The following is a 21,951-nucleotide window of genomic DNA, read 5'->3' as shown; positions in this document are numbered from 1 at the left end:
CGGAGAACATAGATAGGCATATATGCACGAAAGGTTACAAAGTTGTGAATTGTTTTCCGTAACCTATTACATAAATATGTTACATGTTTATTCCATCTTAAATGTTGATCAATGATAACACCTAAGTATTTTACTTGCGTGGATTCTGTCAAGGTAGAGCAATTGCAATCAATCAAGTTTATGTTACTGCCATTGTGTATTTTAAAATTTGTATCCTTATCGAGTTTGATATACAGGGACATCATTTTATTTTTACTTCAGTTTTTATTGTACCTGAGTTTTTTAATGTACTTCACTCTCACCCCTTCTACTAATGAAGTTCAACCGTCCTCCACACAGATCCAAGATCGCATATATTCAGTCATAGTAGCCATACGGTCATAGTAAACAGTACGTTTCAAAAATATGTTCGCGTTTTCAAGTGACGAAAGGGCTTTTTACTGGGTGTTCAGTTCAAAGTGAGTCATGGCTCGCTGTATGCCGTCATGTGGCTAGCCGATGAGCCTAGAAAATTCAATTTTCCTACACTTCCGCAGAGGTGTATAACCTATGAGGCAGAGAAGTTGCCTAGCAAGTACGGCGTTCATTCTGAAGGGTACGTACCGATACGTACGGTAACGCCGGTAGTGGCAGGAATGTGAACTGTTTGGAAATACGTACTGTCGGGATATGGGGAGAGGGTTAAGACGATTACTTACGTATTTGTTGACATTAACTTCGACGGTGAACATGGACACGGAGCATTTGATTTGTGTTGTGGAATGTTACCGTACGCAACAGATGATAACAAATACCCTGCGTACGACTTGCCGGCGCAAAGCACAGTTCGAAAGAGGTTATGGTAGCACACAGACCGTACAGACCGCCATCTGTTGCTACGACGTTCAAGATATACCGTACACGTTCTCAAGTTCAGATTTAAGAACGCCTTAAATAATAGGCAACTTCTCTGACATATAAGCTAAAACTCGCTTCAAATCGGTGACCCAACAACAGTGACGTCATGACACACTTTGAAATGAACACCCAGTAGATTCAATCATTTTCTCACAGGTACTGTCGCCCATTTGCCTACGTCGCATCCCGGTTTCCCCCACCTGATTCTATTTGCCTCTCTGTAAAGGCTAATGGCTGGGTTGTCTTAGTTCTTTTCTGAGAACATTAATTTTTGTTAGGAATTGGACGTCTACGTAATATTATACCCATACAACTGCTTAAAATAAGTTAAATAAAAGGGCCCCGTTAAGTAATTAACTGTCACGTGATCCTCCCCCCTTTCTAAGACCCTGCGACATAACCACTTGGACGGGCAGTAGATAGCATGTCTGAGTAATTTTATCTTTTCGGATCGGGCAGAAGTGAAGACTGAATTTGCAATACGTAAAGTACTCTTTTATAGAGTAGGTACTGAATTATTTCCACATGAGTTACTGGTATGAAGGACGAAACTGGTAATTGGAATTACGTACAATAGTATATAGTACAATAATATGCACATCAGAACTGAAGCCTGTATCGAAATGAACTGCCACCATTTTCAAAAATGTGTTTAAATATCCATATTATGATTATTTTTCAATTTAACTTAATTCTCTAAATTGTAGGCTAATGTGCTGTAGACAGTATAATATACATTGCATAATGAATACGTCCGAATGGATATCTCAATTCTTGAGTAAAAACACTTATTGTTAATACAGTACTGTATTTTGATTAAACAAAACCCTAATGAAAATTATCAAACTCAAAATCGCGATATTTCCTAGTTTACGTAAATGGATGAACTACTTTTCTTCCCTCCTATACCTAGTAAAGTGATTTGTTTGTATATTACGCCAGTATCATCGAACTCCAGTCGTGGAAGGGGGTAGCAAACGGTGTTTTCTGTTCTCAACAAGATATAGCCAGGTTATTATTAGAAATGTTAGTAAAAATAAAATGATGTCCCTGTATTTTCTACTAAGCATTAAATTCCTATTTTAATCGGTTGTATAATTTTATTTTGCTTGGCTTTTCGAAGTCCGTACCCGGACGCATTCTTAAACTATAGTTTACATCACCTATGGCCAAATGGGGCACTAGTCGCACTGGTCGCACTCGGTTCGAGTCTTGAAAACCACCCCCTCCATAAGGTTTGATTGACATGTTTACCGTACACAATGCTGTATCTCAGTAGCGTCTCCTAGAAGAACAGGTAACGTTTAACTCAACAAAGATATTTCTTTCTAAGGAGCTTTCGCAAGCGGAAAAACAAAAATGATATTATTTTTACTAACAATGAGAAAACCAACTTTTTGTTGTTGTGAAGAGAAAGAACATATTCGGTGTTTGATGTGCTTCAAAGAATTACAGGCTGTAAAAAAGCAACTTAATCATCGTGAAGACAGTGAAATTAAAGGCTAGAATAGCATTCTACATTTCGCAAGTATAACCTACGAATAACACGAAGCCTCGCCAAAATATTTGGAAAAATATCTGTGTACGTTTCTTTCTTTTATATCTATTTTATTTTGTATTAAAAAAAAACACATCATGTATTTATATTAGTCGATGGGGTGACGTGACATAGGCCTATATTATGAATAACCTAAGATGTTGAGAGAGCAATAGGAGCTATTTTAGATTCTAAAAACAATGAACACTGTTGTTTTTAGTCAACTGTCCGAAGACAGGTCTCAACCTCACAAGTGATACCAAGGCGGCACCATTTAAGAGAAAACTAGGCAAGGAGATAATGAGGTAGGATGGCCAGATCCTTTCCCTCTCCATTGCATACATCACCGATTAGCTACGTATTACACTCATCAGACTTCAGTTGCATACAGACAATTATTCTTCCTCTGACACATACAGTGAAGTGAGATGTACTGACTGATAATAGATGTACATATCAGCCAGAACCTCTATCAGAGGAACGAACACTACAAACCGTTTTTATTCAATTGAACATTTTATAACTTATTTATATTTTCATAATTAATTTACATCAATAGAAACATTTCTTCATATAATCTCAGATCTGATATTCACATACTTAACACAGAGTATAAATCAAAACCAGACATTTGAAGCAATTAATAATTCATGCTTTCCCAAAGAAACTGGAAATTTTATAACACAGTACCTGTCTCTGCTTGAATATTGTTTATGTATAAATTTAAAACTGTGATATTTAAGTAATTAGTTTGTTTCAAACCATTTTATTTGTTTACAGAACTTCAACATTTTCAATGTATTTATTCAGTCAATAATAATGTCATCCAAGTGCTAGACAATTTAAGGGGAGAGGATGGTATTTTTTGGTGAAAAGTGAGTAAATTTTCAAAAAAAAAATTCTTTAAAATACCCTGTGATATGTGTGGAATGCATAGCACAACATTTTGTGGGTATTTGTGCGCTTATCAGATGTTGAGTCGCCATTTTTAAACTTCCTGCGTTATGGATTTTTAAATCACTCGCCCACATATATTGTTGTTTCCGGTAAATTAAATTTTCAATTTTTTTTTCTTTAAAATACACTTTGATATGTGTGGAATGCATTGCTTATCAGTTTGTGGCTATTTATGCCCTTATCGGTTCTTGAGACATCATTTTTAAACTTCCAGTGCTATGGATTTTTAAATCACACGTCCTCTTTCATCGGTTTCCAGTAACCTCATTTTTTTTGCTACATTGCCAGACAAAAATGGATATATTATCTGAACCATTAAAGATACATGCATGAAATCTAGAAAACACATTCTTTAGACTATTAGGAAACTTTTCTTTTTAACAGAATTCTGTTAATTGATTTTATTTTAAAAAATACGTCCGTTTGTTTGCAAGAAAGGAAATCAGAAAATTGTTATTAAATTTTAAATGTTTATTTTACAAACGTAGGGACTAATATCAAAATTCTGTTATAGACAGTTTGTTGAACATGCTTTTGCAAATACATTGCAAAAACCTGTTTGAATCTATCTTTAAAAATGGTTTAGATATATCAATTTTAGTACAATCCTGCATTGGGTATATTTTTTTCAAATTTGGGCACACAAGTAATTTTTTTAAATACTTTTATTTGGTTGAGTTGCCGCAGCTATGAGCTCTCTACATACAAAAAATTAATATTTTACATCAAATAGGAAAGAACTTAAAAAAATACCATCCTCACCCCTTTATCATACAATTATTCCAATAACAGATTTCATGATTTTAACAATTTGGAGAACGATTTATCATTTTGAAACCCATTTCATGTTGCTGTCCGACATGTACGATTAGATTTGCAGATGGAAGTTATCCGTCTACAAAATGATACATTTACCAAAAGTAAATGTATTAATATTGTTGGATTGGACATACATAAACAATTTCGTAAATTGACATACTCAAATCTACATACAGTAGTTTCACTATGAAAATTACATCAATGTTTGGCTTCACTTACATATGCGAATATTTTTTGTTTTCGCAGATGAAGCTGCTAAATCAAAATCGATTGATGGATGGATGGATGGATGGACGGACGGACGGACAGACGGAATGGATAGATAGATGGATGGATGGATAGATAGATAGATAGATAGATAGATAGATAGATAGATAGATAGATAGATAGATAGATAGATAGATAGATAGATAGATAGATAGATAGATAGATAGATAGATAGATAGATAGATAGATAGATAGATAGATAGATAGATAGATAGATAGATAGATAGATAGAGAGACAGACAGACAGACAGACAGACAGACAGACAGACAGACAGACAGACAGACAGACAGACAGACAGACAGACAGACAGACAGACAGACAGACAGACAGACAGACAGACAGACAGACAGACAGACAGACAGACAGACAGACAGACAGACAGACAGACAGACAGACAGACAGACAGACAGACAGACAGACAGACAGACAGACAGACAGATAGATAGATAGATAGATAGATAGATAGATAGATAGATAGATAGATAGATAGATAGATAGATAGATGGGTGGATGGGTGCATGGGTGCATGAGTGGGTGGGCGAATTTAATGTCATTCAGGAATTTACAGCCATAGACAACGTCAGAGTAGAAATATATAATACAAGGCTACTACAATATGAATAAATGTAAAAGTAAAATCAAATATATATATATATGTATATATATATATGTACATATATACAATCACCATATAATCACAAAAACAGGTTAAAAGTTTTCAAAGAAATAGTATAAAGTCAGGTTAAAATGTTCAGATTTGTCAATTACATGAGATTAAAACAAATAGTATCTAAAACGTAATAGTGTTAAATTCATTGACACTGTAGAGTGGATTTGCCATCAATGTCCTCCTCACCATCCTTCTGAAAGTAAAATATGACGTGTTTCTTATATGCAATGGTAAAGAGTTATAATGTTTATAAGATATGGAAATAAAACTATTGCTTTTAGTACTATATTTGTACTTGGTGAAATATATGTCAAGTCCCGATTTCAGATAACTACACTTGTGGGATGATGATGATGATGATGATGATGATGATGATGATGATGATGATGATGATGATGATGATTTGATAAATGTGACGGATTTATTTCCTAGTAGCCTATTTCCTAATAGCACATTAGTTTGATTTTGTTTCTTATATTGTTATATGCATTTTGAAATTTACAGTTTAAAATGCGCATGTCATATGGTGTAGGTCTATAATATTGTGCAGGCCACCGGAAACAGATTGAAATGAATACGGGAATTATTTAATTTTGCATTGTTGCAATGTACAGTCTTTGAGACAAAAAATGAGCAATCTCTTCATAGGCGGAGTTGTGGGGGCGTGAGCTAGGGGGCACGCCCCCCCCCCCAAACTTATCTGAACGTTTTTTTTATTAACATTAGAAAATATTGAAATCAAAAGACCTTTTTTTTTAATGATTAAGTTTTTATGCTTAAATTGACGAATTAATGTCTTTAGATCATGTGTTTGGACTATAATATTTATTTTAAATTTTTGAATGTATAAGAATATTTCTATACCTCATCTGAGGAATGGAAGCACTGTAATGTTTCTTTTGTAACAGTCTGTACTCATGTATTAGTAGTCTGCAGATGTTCTGGCCGACACTTGGAGAAATATCAATAACATACTGCACTACAATGCAGAAAAAAGAAAAGTGATCCCGGTATAATGTGTAAACTTAAAGACGAGATTAAATAAAATAATTAGAAGTTACATTTCGTATATCTTCAAGAAAGATTAATATAAAAAAGTTTCTGTTAGCACTGTTATACAGTTTTATTGATGTATGCATGTGTTTCTGTACGAGAGAGAAAAAGAGGAAGATTGTTTTAAGTTATGCCCTATTATAATTTGTAGTAGATCTACAGTTCAAGTCCACACCTGTGGAGTAACGGTCAGCGCGTCTGGCCGCGAAACCAGGTGGCCCGGGTTCGATTCCCGGTCGGGGCAAGTTACTTGGTTGAGGTTTTTTCCGGGGTTTTCCCTCAACCCAAGATGAGCAAATGCTGGGTAACTTTCGGTTCTGGACCCCGGACTCATTTCACCGGCATTATCACCTTGATCTCATTCAGACGCTAAATAACCTAAGCTGTTGATAAAGCGTCGTAAAATAATCTACTAAAATAAAATAAAATAAATCTATAGTTCAAGCTCTATACAATTCGGTCCGAAACATTGTGAATATGGATATAACACTGAAAGAAACGTGCCCCCCCCAAAAAAAAATACCTTAATTAAATGATCATATTCCGATATACTGTACTGTACCATGGTGAAGCTATAACGGGGGAAGGAAGTAAATTATGTCTCTCATAACCCCGTTATAAGGGATTTTATGGTTTTGCTTGCCCCCCCCCCCCCCACAAAGGAAACGGTTCTCTCTCCGCCTATGGATCTCCTGTAGCCTAAATTTCTCTTAAGTCTCAAATTTACCACTTGAATATATCTTTGTTCTAAATTATTTATAATGCTTGATTTGTAAACAGAAATAAAAAAAAATAAAATAAAATAAAATAAAACGAAAGAAAAACAGAGCGGAGTCTTGCATCATAACGTCTCTTTCACCAAAGTGCGACGTGAACCCTGGGTTTCGAGGTGACAGTTACGTGTTCTTACAATAAGAGACATTTGAAACAAAGACAACAAATTTTGGAACTCTTCCGTCGCATAATACATTCGTTCATGTGAAAGAAACTAAGTTCTCACGAAGGCACGCGAAATTTTCCGAAGGAGAATTTATTTGTGTCTATACACATCTCAACGTGAATGGGAGTCTTGATACTCGATGCAGATATTGGATACATATAGTATCGCTATTAGTATCGATACACATCCCAACTTGTATGGGGCCTCAAGAAATCGGCAGAAGCGCTTGAGCCACAGACGCGGCCGACTGTATATCTGGGATATTTATACATGTTTGTATAGTTACTATACTTCTTTCACTGACACATTAAAAATGCAACTAAAACCTCAGACTTCTAAGGAGTAGGAAAATAGAATGAAAGAAGGCAGAAATATTTATTAATAAATCTGACTTTTTCAGATAGAGCTCCCTGTAAAGTTGACTTGAATAATTTAAAAGGAAAAATTGTTCCAGGATCGGGTTTCGAACCTTTGGCTGAGTGCACCAACGCTCTACCTACTGATCTACCCAGGAACTATACCAGACCACCGATCAATTTTCCACTTCCATCCATATACCTCAAGTGGGTTGACAGATCGTGAGATCCCATCATTGAGTGCACACCAAGCTCTTGTAAGAGTGAAATATTGGTTTCCTGTTATCGAAACATAAACGAGTATTATTAATATTTTTATGCTCGACCATGCCGAAATGTAGCAATTATACACATGGTAGCAGCCCTTTAATGGACCTCATTAAAGTACACCTATTCATTAAAGTTCACTTGTTCCACCAATCATAAAATACCATTGTAGCAATATGAAAGCGCAAGTATCGATTATTCTCGGATATGCAATCGAAAGATAACTAGTTCTGTTACTATAATTATTAGCGTTAATTGTAAATAATATTCAAATAAATTCAATTTGTCATTTCGTTTTTCAATGTCTAATTCAATTTCAAGGTTATATCAAGATTAATGTTTATTTCACTCTCTAGATTATATCAAGATCAATGTCGACATTTGTTTCTCGGAAAAAATCAATACTTTCGCGTCTGCGCACATCTCATAATTTACGAGGTATTGCACAAGGTCAGTTCCGCTCCTCAGTCAGATAAGAATAACATGAATACTTATGAATAATTTCAAGTTACAAATATGGCCGAGCATAAAACGTCGTATGAAATTTGACTATAATGGTAATTAAGACGCTCGCGTGAAAATTATTACCATTATAGGCTCGTTGCATAATGTACTATTCTATTCTTTCTGTTAATTTCAGGCATATTTACACATTCCTGAGACTCCTACAAGACTATACTAGAACATTTTGAAAATTTAATAAACCAATATGAAAGGGAACTCAAGAAGAAAGGGAGAAACTGAGAAAGAAAGAAACGGTTAAGAAAAAATAGGGCCAAAGGAAGAGAGAACGAGGGAATACAAAAAGAGGGAGGAATGATGGTAGAGGGAGAAGTAAAATTGAGTGAAAGAGAAAGAGAATGTGAGAAATAGATAAGGAAAAATTATGTGAAAGTAGGAGAAAAAATAGCTAAAGGAAAAGAAAGGGGCAAAAAGAAAGAAACAAAAAAGAGAAAAATACAGACGATACAGATATAAGAACAGATAAAGAAAGAAACGTAAGGAAATGAAAAATGAAGAAAGACAGAAGAACTAACAAATAAAGAAATAGAGAATGTAGCAGTCAGATGGGAGACATAGCAATATAAAATTAAGGGAGGAAATAAAGATAAAACTAAAAAGAAAAAGCAAGTGAAGAAATGGGGAAATATCAAGAGGCAGACAGAAATGAGAGAAATTTTGTCAGAAATGAAAGAAGATACAGTAGAAAATGGAAAAGACGTAAATAAATGAGAGGGAGAAGAAAAGTAATTAAATAGATAACATTAATTAATTACAAATAAGAGCAAACAAGATGGAAAGGTCTAAGGAATAAATTTCAAAATCAAACGAAACGAATTTTAATGTAGTTCCATGGCACAATATAACGACAGCTATGCTCGTTAATTGCTATGAGGAGGCAGCAATGCTATTAGTATCCTGCCTCGTATTCATGAGGGATAGTCGCAGCATTTTATTATCGTGGTACAATCACTCAGTGATAGGGGTCGCGACGGCGACGCTTCTCTCCGTCTCAATAATTACATTTCCTTGGTGTCGTCACAGTTACCGAACTTTCTGGCTCTCCTCCATTCTCAGATCCCATTAAAACTCTATAAAGGCTTGGATATCAGACTCGAGAATCTCAATATCAAGTTAATATTGAAACTTATTACGTAATGAACTCATATCTCTATCTCGATTTGAAAGCCAGCAGCTTAAACCGTGACATAAACAACCATTGCGGCTCAAATGGTAGACGTTTGCTTAGCTACAATTTCAAGGGACCTGTGTTCAATTTCACGAAGCAATTGATACTTACTTTCCTGACACAAATGTGTATCTCTTGTTTTGTTTCTGTTGTGATGTGGGTGGTCTTGAGTATTGTTAACTATGCTAAATCATCAGCAACTCGTGTTTCGTGTTTATTGAGCATAGTTCAAATCATAAAATAATTTTTCACTAATATCTATGAAAAGGTAAGAGACGTAGTGCAAAAACTATATTGAAACAAGCACATGAACAGATTATGTTTATTTCAATATTATACAGTCCAACACAAAACATGATATAAAAAGGATAAACATAAGCTAATACACACAAAATACGACATAATTATACACAGTTCAAAGAATGCATACAATGTAGGGTAAACATTGGTAATTTCATGGCAGTGGTTATTTCGTGATACTTTTTCTTTGCTCTTTCGCGAACTAACCAATGGTGTTACGAGATTCAAATTTCCGCCAAGGTATTGCATATGTTGTCCGGTTTCCAGAAACATACAGCTACGCTTTGTGTGACTATTGTAGCTGCTTCAGTGAGCTTTTATGTTTGGAGAGAGCAAGTTAGCATTGACTTCTCAGGCGTACAAATTTTGTGGATGTTTGTAATTACCTTACAGGCTTATTACTAAAGGTAAGCATATGATATTTGGTACAATGATTTATTATATCTTAATGAAATTTTAGAAAATGTTTTTGGAATTTTAGATACAGCTGTAGTCACCATATAGGCTTAGCTTTACTGATAGAAATCTTAGCTGTTTGAGGCGAAATTTTGTTGAGCATTAAGCATTACATTTTATACTATTTAAAAAATTGTATTACAATATGAATTTTAGAAATCTGAAGATAAGATGTGATAACAAAAAAGAAAAGGGGGATGCAATGTGTTCAGTGTAGTTTCTGTTTGGTTTGTTATCATGCTAAGTGCCAATGATAAGTGCTAGATGGCTTATTTGCAAGAATTGTGACAGAAGATGGACCGGAGACAGAGGCAGACAATGGAGTAGCATCATGCAAATTCACCAAAAAATAGAAATTCAAAAGTGCACCTTCGGCAGGAAAAGTTATGGCCACTGTGTTTTTCGATTCAGAAGGACTCTTGCTTGTGGCCATCATGCCACACGGAACCACCATTAATTCTAACGCGTATGTGGCAACTCTCAAGAAACTTCAAGCTCGACTGAGTTGTGTTCGACAACATCGGGAGAAGCAGGATGTTCTACTATTGCACGACAACGCACAGCCATATGTCAGTCACAAGACCACAGACCAGATCAGAAAATTCGGATAGAAAACACTGAAACATCCGCCTTACAGTCCTTAACTGGCACCGTGCGATTACCATCTCTTTGGTAAACTGGAGGATCCCTTCGCGGAACGAGGTTAGAAGATGACTCCCTTGTGCACGCTACTAAAGAGTGGCTCAGACGTGTTGGTCCAGACTTTAACCATGCTGGTCTACAGGCCCTCGTTCCTACGTTATGTAAGGCAGTTGAAAGGGACGGGGATTATATGGAAAAGTGACATTTTGTTCCTAAAGGATGTATCTATATTCTGTGAAAATAGCAAAGCTGTAGGATAAAAATATAATTTTAAACAAATGTTATGCATTACTTTTGGAGTTACCCTAGTAATATAGGCTATAGTAAAGTCCGTAATAAAATTGTTCACCCTTTCAGGGCAAAGAAGATCCCTTTTCAATTTCAATTTTTACTTTGATTTCACTCTTATTATGTGTTGATATGTATTTCTATGTTTTCTTGCTATGAATATTAGACGGAATTACTTTGTTTGAAATCTTGTAACAATAAACGAGAATTTTATTTTATTTTAATGAATTTTTACACAATTCTTCTACCTATCACGAAATTATCAATGTAATATCACGAAATTACCAAAGTTATCACGAAATAACCAACCTTTTAGTTTAAGTTGTAAAAGTGGTTTTTGGCACTTGTTCAAGAACGTGTCCAATCTTTTATGTCTCCAGGTTTGCACAGCAAATTATCGTCTTTTAGATGAAACATTTGGAATAAGGATATATTTACACATTTGCATTTTAAATTAATTTTCGTGCAATTATCACGAAATTACCAATGTTTACCCTACATAAAACAATATACACAACATGCAAAATACAAGAAATGCACACAAAAGATACTGCATACACTGCAAAAAATATAAGTAAAGGAAATTACGCTACTACATAATATAAAATATAAAGGGCCGTAAACAGTACACACAACAGACAATACACTCATAAACATTGCAGAGGCGGCTTTTCAGGTGAACTACTGTAAGTGAAGCACAACTTCACCATAGAATTAAAAAAAATGAAAAATTAACTTTACTTTTACTATACATCACAGTGCGACTGATCTTATTATATTGATGTGTAGTGTACGTTCAAAAATGGCGCCGCGCTGAAGAATTAACGAACATAGCGCCGGTGAATCCACTTCTTGTATTGCGACTTTCTATGTTGCTTATTATGGTTACCGTAGCAACAAAACTCCGATATGTTTAAGTTCTGTGCTGGTGAAGTGAGCTCGATTTTTCTTCTGTTAGTGTTTCACTCAGCTATGGTTACCATGGCAACAAAGCTATACCCCTCACCCCGCAACAACAGTTAGTATCGTGGCTTTGGTCAGACGTGAAATAGTAGAAGAGACGAATTCACAACGTTCCGCCAATCAACGACAAAGGGACTAATCAGGGTAGCCAACCCTAACAATGAAAATTACAGAAATTTAAAAGCATAAAATTAATTTCACCCATAGAAAAGTTATACTAAATGAATAGGCTATATTTCTAATTTTTTTAAACTGTTTTGCTAAAGAAGCAAGCACGAGTCTCGAGTAAAGTGGAAATATAATATAAGAGGAATTGAAAAGAACATGGTTACGATGTTAGCCTTGTAGGTACTGTAGCCTATACACAAAGTTAAAATTTTTCGCAGTTTCGTGAGCGAGTGAGCATAAAGATCACGTTGTGTGCATTGTAATCATTTTCTCTACTGTTCTTATTACATTATTTTTTTAAAATATAAAGAGTAATGCTTGTTCATAAAATCAGTGTGCTTTAGGGATTTGGGCTATTTATTAACAAATTTGTCCGCGGAAAGAAGTTTTTCTTACATGACTCTCATAAAAAAAACTATTTCCGTAGTTGCATATCACAACAAAGACTCTCATCAATCGTAAATATTTCCAACAGATGCAAATGTGCACACAATTATGAAAAAAATCAGCCTTTGAATAATGATGTTACTGATAAATTCGCTACCATGAACAGAAGGATTCAACTTGTCTTCAAAAATGGGTACGATTATTTATTATCGTTAATTTATTATTATTATTATTATTATTATTATTATTATTATTATTATTATTATTATCGTCATCATCGTCACGTATTTTAAATATACCGCTATTTAATACACATAAGCCTACACATGATTTTTGTTATAAAATTAGAAGTCGACCTAACACTGCTCCACTCAACTTTTACGTCACGAGCCGCCACTGACACATTGTATAAAATTAACGCAATATACCTGTAAAGAAATAACGTGCATAGTATACACATAATACCCTAGTGATAAAAATATAATATATTCATTTATAATATACAATAGGCTATAGCTACTCGTACACAAAATACAGTAACATACAGTACACAATGAATGTAAAGGACTATATTTATAATATAGTCTATGTTATATACACATTTTATATTAGGCCCATATATTTCGTGCATAATAAATAGAATGCACAAAAAAATATATTAGTACCCAAAGCCACAGAATACACACATAATTACACAATATGCTCTGAACAGAAAACAAAATATACTTGCATAGAATATTCACTATATAAGCAATACATACAAAACATAGGCTATAACATACAAAATGCACATACAAAATTCCAGAGTCATAGAACTCAGTATTTAGAGTAAGTTTTGTCAAATAAACAAAATTATAGGACTTACGGATAGTGAGATAATTACAAGTGTTTCGAAAGCGCTTGACGGCAATTGCAATATGTCTCAACGTCGCATAAGTAGTACACCACACCCCAAGCGGTCAGTGACTTGAAGGGAGTGGGTTAAGTTCAACTACCTTTCACCGTGTATCTTGCAGCAGGTGAGGGGAGGACGGCAGCAAACAAATGTACTGAGCTTCGCTGCAATACCTCGCGAGCTAATCTGGGAATAAATCTTCGCACAAAAATAACCTACGTAAACTCCGGATAGGGACGTAACTGTTATTTGTTTAGTTTGTGTAATTTAATGTCAGGAAATATAAATTAATAACCCGAATGAATAGAATAGCTCGTGTCCGGGCGCAGTTCAACAATGATACCAGAATTATCAACTTACAATACAGTACACTAAAAATTCAATACTAAGTATGGCGTTATTTTAATGTAAGCAAGAAATACGTACAGCAATAACAAGAAATATCGTGAAAATCGGGAAATTATGTCAAAATTAGTGAAAACACTTAGAATTGAAATTTCAGCTACAATTAATGAAAAAATAAAACTGATGTAAATTTGTGAACAAGATGTAATTAATTTTACAGTTTGTTGTTTTACGAATCACTAATTCTGGCGTTAATAATGAAATAAAGAGTAATAAAACCTGTGAACCACATTCCACTCACATCTTACAGGTACTGTTCAAAATATCCACCATGAGCGTACGTGGAGCTTTTACATCTTCTAATCCAATTATGACGAACTCTGGCCAGTAGTTCTTCGCTGTTCCGAATTTCTTCCGCGGCCTGGATCACGTCTAAGTACTCACGATTTGTGAACTCTGGCATCTCGTAGTTTTGAAATAAACCAAACTGTATCGCTGCACTTCCAACTACACACTATTGCAATGTAAACATCACAACAGCTGATCAGTTGCGAGTACTAGGCAAACTGTCTGCCGTCCGGAGAGCGATGCCAGATTTTTAGACCTTCTGTACGTGACCCGACAATCAATATTTCTTCAATCGATTAATTCGAAATCTGTGAATTTTCTAGTTAAAATATTGCTGCAACGTGAACATAATAAACGTTCTCTTCGTTGTTATACAAGAAATTAAACCGTATTTTAATTTTTTATTTTATTTTATTAGGTTATTTTACGACGCTTTATCAACATCTTTGGTTATTTAGCGTCTGAATGAGATGAAGGTGATAATGCCGGTGAAATGAGTCCGGGGTCCAGCACCGAAAGTTACCCAGCATTTGCTCATATTGGGTTGAGGGAAAACCCCGGAAAAAACCTCACCCAAGTAACTTGCCCCGACCGGGAATCGAACCCGGGCCACCTGGTTTCGCGCCAGACGCGCTGACCGTTACTCCACAGGTGTGGACCCGTATTTTAAACAGTATTAGTAAAATTCACGTTCGAAATGTGGCATAAAAGTATTATTTCTTATAAACCTCGCAAAAACGAGCAAATTGGTATTATACTTTTTTGTTCATTATATTTAAAGGAATCACATCCTATAATTGAGGCGTTCAGAGCTAAAGTGGATCAAGTCCATGAGCCGTAATTTTGAGATAATACGACTTCAAGTTAACCTGCTCTAGTCGATTATCTTATTTCACTAGCAATAATTTTATTTCTCCATTCTCAAATTCTAGATTTATAAAATATAAACAATTGTGATGTTAATTCATGCAACGCTTTGGTGATTTGATCCACTATGGCTCAGAACATCGTGAACAAACAATCTGAGCCTAAAGTGATTAGTGTCACCTACTGGCGAATGCTTGGAAATTAAGACTTGATCTATTACTGCTCGGAAAAGATCCAACTTCAGACAATCAGAAAGTGAATGAAACTCAATGTATGAAAATTTGTGTCGACCTGGTTGGCAAGTTGGTATAGCGCTGGCCTTCTACGCCCAAGGTAGCGGGTTCGATCCCGGGCCAGGTCGATGGCATTTAAGTGTGCTTAAATGCGACAGGCTCATGTCAGTAGATTTACTGGCATGTAAAAGAACTCCTGCGGGACAAAATTCCGGCACATCCGGCGACGCTGATATAACCTCTGCAGTTGCGAGCGTCGTTAAATAAAACATAACATAACATGAAAATTTGTGACTTAATCCACTTTAACTCTGAACGCCTCAATTAATATACTACCTTACCTTCCACCCTGTATGTATGTATATATATATATATATATATACGCACGCATACGCACACACTCACACACACTAATAGTATGTATATTATCTTAATATGAGGGCCAAGAGAAAACAAGAAATGTGACATTAGAAGCAAAAAGAGACGATATGGGCTCCAATTCGGATATCTGATGTATTGGTAACTACTGAAAAATAAGATAAGAAAAAGAAAAATGGAATAATCATCATGAATCGACTGGAAATATTTTATTTACAAAATATTAATATGATTCCAGTACTTTGAGAATAAGGCGCTTAGGAAAATATTTGGGGCTAAGAGGGATGAAGTTACAGGAGAATGGAGAAAGTTACACAACACAGAACTGCACGCGTTGTATTCTTCACCTGACATAATAACATTAAATCCAGACGTTTGAGATGGGCAGGGCATGTAGCACGTTTGGGCGAATCCACAATTGCATATCGAGTGTTACTTGGGAGGCCGGAGGGAAAAAAGACCTTTATGGAGGCCGAGACGTAGGTGAGAAGATAATATAAAAATGGATTTGAGGGAGGTGGGATATGATGATTGAGAATGGATTAATCTTGCTCAGGATAGGGACCCATGGCGGGCTAATGTGAGGGCGGCAATGAACCTCCGGGTTCCTTTAAAGCCAGTAAGTAAGTAAGTAAGTAAGTAAGTAAGTATGATTCCAGTACAGTCGGATGTACCTCTTCCATAATTAAATAAGGGTTTAGTTCGTTGCTGAAGTATTTTCCACTAATTTAATTTGCGAATAGTTACAAGACTTCATATCATATTAAAGTAAAACATTTATTATTGTGAGCAATGCACCATGATATACAGAGCGTAGCTGGAAATATCACAAAATTTGTCGTTTATCGTAATGTATGCATTACCGCTATGCATGAGAACATTCACCACGATCCCTTCGGGATTTCAAAGCCACATATGCATATAGCTAATTGAAATTAATTAATTAAATGCTGAATATAATATGGAAGCCAATACAGACATGTTTAAATGTTTTTGTCTGCGTATCTAAAAAAAATTGGAGCTGTGTTTTGTAATTTATAAATTAAATGTTTATATAAACATAAGTTCAGTCTACTCGCGGATTTCTCTGCTGTCCAGTTGCTGTGAACTGAGTAAATATGAAGCTGTTGGGAAAATAAAAGAATATATACACGGTTTACCATTGGGAAATTTCAGAATAAGTAAAATATAAAAAGTCATTGCACTGTATTGTTTTACCTTTTCTTTTAAAACCTAAAGGAAAATTTAAAATTCTGAAATGTACAATTAAAAATTAAAGGAAGAAACATATAAGATGACAAGAGGATGGGAAAAATGGGAAAGAATTGAAAAATTAAGTAATTAAGGAAAATAAATCACTATATATAATCCAATCTTCCTCAACTTGGTGAGGTTGCCAAAGACAAAGAATGTTAAACAGTACCATTTAAAATGACATTAAAAATGCCTTACAAGAAATTTATTTACAAGAAACTAAAATTTGCAGTAGATAATATTTCACATAATGAAAATTTATAAAAATACAGATAAAAAAATAGACTGAGAAAATTCAACTGTAATTTGAATTGAAGTACAAGTGTCGCCGTAAAATCTGCAGAGAACCCTTCAAAGCTATAGCTGACATTACCTTAATTGTTGTTGGGACTCCAAATTTATGACAGAATGAAACAAATTGTTTTGTTATGGTCCCTCTAGCGCCCACCATTAATCCGATGACTTTTATATCTCTGAGTTTATATGATGTTTTGTAATAAGGGATAGTGGGTTCATAAATTCTCCTTGTCTCTAGGCTAACCATCTCATGTTGATTCTGATGGGTCTCGAATCTGATGGTCGGATCCTGAATATAACCTTTTGTCTCTCCAGGTTTAAATGTTATAATATCAATACGCCGATGACTTCCAGTATCGGTGATGTCGGTATAGGGAAATTAGTCTCTTACTCCTAACCATAATGTAACATATTCCGCAGTAATATGAGGGAAGAAAATTTCGGGTGAAGAGAGGAAATCTCTGAACAACTTCACAACAATAATAGATATTACATTCAAAGAACCATAATTTGGAATACAAATAAGCGAATCTCTAACTCAGAATGTAGGCTGAAAATGAAAAAATAAAAATCCTAAGGAATATTAAAAACTATAACAAATGATTAAAATTGTAAATTTACAAGAAATATTCTGCGCTAGACACGGTGTACAATACACTTCAGTATAATATAAATTTAATAGACATAACATACACCACATCCACATTTTCCTTGGCATTTCCACGTAGGTATTTTGCTCGGTTCCGACAACTACATTCCTTATCTTCCTTGGGTAAATTTCATTGCTCTAGTTACCGCACAGTTGGTTGGGAAGTACGAAATATTTCTGATGATATATTAAGTGCGACTATAAAGGAGTGTATGAGTGGGTATGAAGCGGACCATGAGCTTTTGTTATTAGTATTATCCTGGAAGTTTTCTCGAAAAACCTGAAAATCCACGAAAGACCGCGTCAGAATAACTGTCTCCTGGAGTCGATCCTCGGATCTCTGGAATACAAAGTAGTCGTAGTAACTACGACACTACGTTACTCGGTCAGACGTTACGAGGTTTGTTTGAAAATCTCACAGGCTGAGTTAGAAATAAAACTAGAACTATTCTGAAACAATCTTCACTTCTCAACATAATCTCCCCTGAGATTAGTCCACCAGAGCTGCAATTCTGCTATAATTTCCTTGTACACAGATTCCTGAAGGTCTGCAAAAAAAAAAAAAAAGGCTTCTACTGCTGCGATAACCTCTTTATTTGCCGAAATTTTCTTCCCACCAAGTGAGTTTTGAGCTTTGGGAAAAGAAAGAAGTTTGAGCGTCAAAGATCTGGTGAGAATGGTGGAGTGCGGCAACAACGATCAAACTGCCGTTCGTGTAGTTTAGCAACCGCGATTGCAGACGTGTGAGAAGGTGCATTGTCGTGATGAAACAAAACTTTATTCTTGGCCATACCCGACTTCTTCTCACGAATTTTTTCCTTTCAAATGATGAAGGAGATTTCAATAAAATTCTCCGGTTATTGTTCTCACTTTTGCTAGACAGTGAATCATGATTGTCTCCTTACAATGTCAGTTCACGTATTCCATATTTTTCCCAACAGATTGGAAAGCTTTTGCTTTCTTTGGAGACGGAGAATCACTGTGATTTCATGATTCCGACTGCTATTTTGTCTTTGGTATGTAGTAGTGGATCCAGGTTCCATCAGTGCTCACAAACCGCCTAAAAAATCTGGCGTATTTTTCTCGAATCGAGCCAGACAATCCCTCGAAATTTGACATCGGAGGTGCTTTTGTTCCGGTGTTAAAAAGCATTGAAGCCACCTTGCGGAGAAAGACCTTGGACATGCCCAAGACATTGACTAAAATGTGGCGCACCCGTTCAGTTGAAATACACATAACATCGCTAATTTCCTACATTTTCAATCAAGGTCATTCAACATCATATCGTGGATTTTTTCTCTACCTGGGGTGGGGGCTGGTCTTCAACGCTCTCTCGACAATGTTCAAATAGTGCGCTGTATTTTACAGAATGTTTACTTCAACCCTTATTACCCATTTTTGACTACATCATTTCTGCTCTCAAAGGCTCATATGTAAAGAAAAAAGTAATGAAAATTAAAGGTATGGTAATATAATTAACTTGAGGCTGAAGTAGAACCAATATACTTGTATGTTAGGTAAATAACTGTAAATTAAAGACAACCGTATCAGAGGAATCCAAAAATGGTAATATTATTTACAAACTGGTGAATTTAGAATAAGGAGCAGAATGAGAGGGAGAGTGTTGTAGACCAGTGCAGCAGCTTCAATGTAATAAAAATGGCATATTTGCACGTCATTGATTGGACGCGAGGGATCATGGGGTGTACGATTAGGACACCTGTGCGGGATGGAAGAAAGGGAAAGAGTGATATCGGTAATTTGATGGCTGCACTTAATGTCAGTTGAAGCGACGTGCGTTCAAAATAGAATAATAGCGAAGGAAAGAGATGAAGAAATAAATAAAGTAGAAAAAAATGAAAAAAAAAAAAACGTTGTACACTGAAGAAAATGGGAAGAAAGAGGACGATAGACATATTAAGATATAATGTCATATAGATATATAAAAATTTGAAGGAAACTAAACAAAAAATAGAAGACGATAAGGATGTAAATGAGAAATGCATTGTGGCTTATATACACAATCACACAAGAAGAAAATACTAAAACAAAATAGGATGCATAAATAACGAACAAGAAATGTTGAAAGTATGATAACAGAATAAAAAAGAAGAGAGGAATAGGAGAGTGGAGCCTGTAGGTAGAAATTACTAAAACAAAACTGAAAAAAGTAAACAGTTAAAGGAGAGAGAGAGAAATAAATAAATAATGAGGGAAGGTAAGCAAGAAAATATAAAAGCAGAGAGAACAAGAGATAGAAAAAAAGTGCAAAGGTGGAATTTAAAGGAAAGAAAAGAGAAAGAGCAAATTAAACAGTGAACTAAGTTGAAGGTAAAAATAGTAGACTATGAATGGAATTGAAGCTAGTAATAGGGGAAAAAATTGAAAGAGTAGTAAGAGAATAAGTGAAAGAATAATTTTGAAGCAAAAGATGAAGACTATAAAGAAAGAAAGATGCACGACGGGAATTAATGATTTCATGAAATAATATTGTACAGATATCAGTAACTCTGGATTAATGTTTCAGTCCACAAAATGCGTAATAATAATTGTTCCAGACTTTGGACAACCAGTTTAACCAGAATAGTTCATAAGCGTAGGTAGCTACTCTATTGCTTGATATAATGTTTGCCAGATGTGTCATGGGGAGCGATGTTATTCATGGATCTTTTCCTGCTGCTTACTTCAAGTTACGAGTTCATTTTCTTTCGCCTTTTTGCACAGTAACATGAACAGAACTGCAATAACAGCAGGGATATTGCATATATATTACGAACTGGAAGTTTGCTACTTACAGTCCGTAGTTCTCTTTCCTTGCTTGTATCATATGGTGTGTCACACTAAAAATTATTTTATCAAGAGTAATCTCACTAGAGATTTTACTTATCTAGAGAAAATCAAAACTCGAGTGGGATTTAATTGACTATTACACAGTTAGAAGAAAGTATATAAAGATTAGAAGTAACGAAGTACTCCAATACAATAAAATATTAATTGACTTACGCAAATACAACTGTCTTCAAATGTATTATTGTACCATCTCTACATTACAAATATTGCATGCTAGATGGCACTGGTGTGTTATGATTATTACAGTGACTGTATGATTATGTGATGTCATCAGGTGTGCCAACTATGGAATCTTCATTGAACTCTGTAGACGGTTACTAGTCAAGAAGGCTTTGTTGATTCAAATTCATTTTTATTAAAACAGTTGCATTCCACTTCAATTATCCGGATCCCAGTAATCAACGTCACTTTCAGATGATTTTCAATCCATCTTAGTATTAAACAATCTCTGATACGTGAATATCCATAGTATCTTATAGCAGAAGCTATAACATATCCTAAAGCCTCGTACAGATATGCGCGCCGAAACCCGTAGCGCAACCGCGACCCGCGCCAGGGCAATGCTACGCACGGTGGTTGCGCTATTACGTTGCGGGATGAACTTTTCAAACCCGCGCCGAAGTCCGCAACACTACGGCCCGGTTGCACCAACTCTTGTTAAATATGTAACATTACGTTAAGGCAGTTTAACAGCAAACTTAACGGAAGTGATGTTTCATCAACTGTTGTTACTGCTATCATCATGTTAAACCCACTGTTAAATTAACATAGCATACTCCCTCAGTTAAATCCTTAACGTCCTGTTACAGCGTGAATCATGGCTGCCAGGGAACATATGTTACACGCCGCATTATTATATCGAGATATATTTGCAGTGAAAACAATTTTCTGCAATCACTACTTCAGCATTTTTAATTATTCAGAATAGATATGTTCATAAATACTAAAATTATTCATATTAATATTAGCACTGCATCCACAGTAAAGAGAAGATATGTGTTTATTAACGTAAGCATTTCTGTGATTATTATTTCGTATTAATACTCAGACATAATTGCAGATTTTCAAAACGATATTTCTTTATTTCACTGATTTAAGAGTTCACATACTAATAACGTGTGAAGATATGTTAGATATATGAGGTATGAAAATAATGTTAACGCTTATTCAGCTTCAT

The sequence above is a fragment of the Periplaneta americana genome, chromosome 16, assembly GCF_040183065.1.
Source record: "Periplaneta americana isolate PAMFEO1 chromosome 16, P.americana_PAMFEO1_priV1, whole genome shotgun sequence".
NCBI classification, from domain to species: domain Eukaryota; kingdom Metazoa; phylum Arthropoda; class Insecta; order Blattodea; family Blattidae; genus Periplaneta; species Periplaneta americana.
Note: the sequence above shows the minus strand (reverse complement) of the source record.